Source organism: Ursus maritimus, unplaced genomic scaffold (assembly GCF_017311325.1).
Source record: "Ursus maritimus isolate PB19 unplaced genomic scaffold, ASM1731132v1 scaffold_14, whole genome shotgun sequence".
Taxonomy (NCBI): Eukaryota; Metazoa; Chordata; class Mammalia; order Carnivora; family Ursidae; genus Ursus; species Ursus maritimus.
The window spans coordinates 46118119-46121671 of NW_024423786.1; positions in this window are offsets into that span (position 1 = coordinate 46118119).

A 3553-nucleotide genomic window follows, 5' to 3' on the forward strand; every position below is an offset into this window, starting at 1 on the left:
AAAAAAATGTTCAATAAACATGTGAAAAGATCTTCATTACAAAATTTTTAACTAGGTGTTTGCCCATTAGATTTGCACAAACTTAAAAGACTGATAACATCAAGCAATGGTGAGGATAAGGGGAAACAAGTATTCTTGTATATCAGTGGTAGGAACATATACCGGTAAGCATTATTTTAAGGTAATCTGGTTGTAGCTGAAAATTTAAAGCACACATACTCTTCAATTCAACAATTCTGCTTGTAAGGATGTCCTGCAGATACGCACCTGAGTTGGAAAAGGTGTATAGAATGTTGAAAAACCGTAATATCAAAAAATTAGAAACAATCTAAATAACTCTGAAGAAGGAAATGGAAAAATAAACTATAATACATTTGTACTGTGGAATAATATGCAGTTATCAAAGAGAAGGAAGATACTCCTGTACCAAAGATCTCCAAGATATATTATTAAATTAAAAATGAAAATTGTGGAATGTCATACTATCGCATAACCCTATGTGTATCATCTATACTTGTAGATGTGTAAATAACATGTGGAGAGATACATAGAAAATAGTTTGGAAAGACACTCAAACTACTAATTGCAATTATGTTGGAAAAAAAGAATGGACAGTATGAAGCTTTGGCTTTATTGTTTTAGTATGTAAGCAACATTACGTTTTAATGAAAAATTTTAAAAGCAAAAATAAAATCTACAAATAATTTTTAAATCCTGACTTAAACCGCAATAGAACTTTCACTAAGATGAGTAAGTAACATAAATAGATAAATTTGTTTTTCTCTTTTTTACCTTATTACCTGGTGAAAAAGGAACACACAAAAATATGTCAACAGAAAGAAGAAAAAGAAAAGCAAAAGGAGTAACTAATCAAGTCACCACAATTATTAGTTGAATAACGGAACATCTTTCAAGAGTGAAGTTACTAATGCTATTTTATTTGAGAAGGGCCATATGCACCCCAATGTTCATAGCAGCAATGTCCACAATAGCTAAATCGTGGAAGGAGCCGAGATGCCCTTCAACAGATGACTGGATTAAGAAGTTGTGGTCCATATATACAATGGAATATTACTCAGCTATCAGAAAGAACGAGTTCTCAACATTTGCTACAACATGGACGGCACTGGAGGAGATAATGCTAAGTGAAATAAGTCAAGCAGAGAAAGACAAGTATCATATGATTTCTCTCATCTATGGAACATAAGAACTAGGATGATCGGTAGGGGAAGAAAGGGATAAAGAAAGGTGGGTAATCAGAAGGGGGAATGAAACATGAGAGACTATGTACTATGAGAAACAAACTGAGGACTTCAGAGGGGAGGGGGATGGGGGAATGGGATAGACCGGTGATGGGTAGTAAGGAGGGCACATATTGCATGGTGCACTGGGTGTTATACACAACTAATGAATCATCGAGCCTTACATCGGCAACCGGGGATGCACTGTATGGTGACTAACATAATATAATAAAAAATCATTAAAAAAAAAAAAACTAATGATGTACTGTATGATGACTAACATATTTTTTTTAAAAAAAGCCAGGAAGCTTTTGCTCAGCAATGGAAACAGTCAACAAAATCAAAGGCAAAGAACAGAACGGGAGAAGATATTTGCAAAAGTCTTATCAGATAAAGAGCTAGTATCCAAAATATATAAAGAACTTACCAAACTCAACACCCAAAGGAAAAATAATCCAACCAAGAAATGGGCAAACACATTATAGACATTTCTCCAAAGAAGACACCCAAATGGCCAAGAGACATATGAAAAAAAGCTTAGCATCACTCAGCATCCCGGGAAATACAAATCAAAACCAAAATGATATAGAATGTCATACTGGTCAGAAAGGCTAAAATTAACAAATCAGGAAATGACAGATGTTGGAGAGGATGTGGAGAAAGGGGACCCCTTTTACACTGTTGGTGGGAATGCAAAATGGTGCAGCCACTCAGGAAAACCCCAATGATACAGACGTAGCGAAGGGAAGGGCCATATGCACCCCAATGTTCATAGCAGCATTGTCCACAACAGCTTAATTGTGGAAGGAGCCGAGGTGCCCTTCAACAGATGACTGGATGAAGAGGATGTGGTCCACTCTGAAGTGTTTTAATCAGGAAAGACATCACATTGCCAGATTTCAAGCTATACTACAAAGCTGTGATCACAAAGACAGCATGGTACTGGAACAAAAACAGACACATAGATCAATGGAACAGAATAGAGAACCCAGAAATGGACCCTCGGCTCTTTGGGCAACTAATATTTGATAAAGCAGGAAGAAACATCCAGTGGAAAAAAGACAGTCTCCTCAATAAACAGTGCTGGGGAAATTGAACAGCTACATGCAAAAGAATGAAACTTGACCACTCTCTCACACCATATACAAAGATAAACTCCAAATGGATGAAAGACCTCGATGTGAGACAGGAATCCATCAAAATCCTAGAGAAGAGCATAGGCAGCAACCTCTATGACATTGGCCACAGCAACTTTTTTCATGACACATCTCCAAAGGCAAGAGAAACAAAAGATAAAATGAACTTGTGGGACTTCATCAAGATAAAAAGCTTCTGCACAGCCAAGGAAACAGTAAGAGACAGCCCACGGAATGGGAGAAGATATTTGCGAATGACACTACTTGATAAAAGATTGTTATCTACGTTCTACAAAGAACTTCTCAAACTCAATACACATGAAACAAATAAACAAATCATAAAATGGATGGAAGATATGAACAGACAGTTTTCTAATGAAGACATACAAATGGCTAACAGACACATGAAAAAATGTTCAAAATCATTAGCCATCAGGGAAATTCAAATCAAAACCACACTGAGATACCACCTTATGCCAGTTAGAATGGCAAGAATTGACAAGGCAGGAAACAACAAATGTTGGAGAGGATGTGGAGAAAGGAGATCCCTCCTACACTGTTGGTGGGAATGCAAGTTGGTACAGCCACTCTGGAAAACAGTGTGGAGGTCCCTTAAAAAGTTAAAAATTGAGCTTCTCTATGACCCAGCAATTGCACTACTGGGTATTTACCCCAAAGATACAGATGTAGTGAAGAGAAGGGCCATATGCACCCCAATGTTCATAGCAGCATTGTCCACAATAGCTAAATGGTGGAAGGAGCCGAGATGCCCTTCAACAGACGAATGGATAAAGAAGATGTGGTCCATATATACAATGGAATATTACTCAGCCATCAAAAGGAATGATTTCTCAACATTTGCTGCAATATGGATGGGACTGGAGGGGATAATGCTAAGTGAAATAAGTTAAGCAGAGAAAGACAATTATCATATGGTTTCACTCATTTATGGAACATAAGAAGTAGGAAGATCAGTAGGAGAAGGAAGGGAAGAAGAAAGGGGAGAAAACAGAAGGGGGAATGAACCACAAGAGACTATGGACTCTGGGAAACAAATTAAGGGCTTCGGGCGGAGGGGAATGGGATAGGCTGATGATGGGTATTAAGGAGGGCACGTATTGCATGGTGCACTCGGTGTTATACACAAGTAATGAATCATGAAACTTTACATCAAAA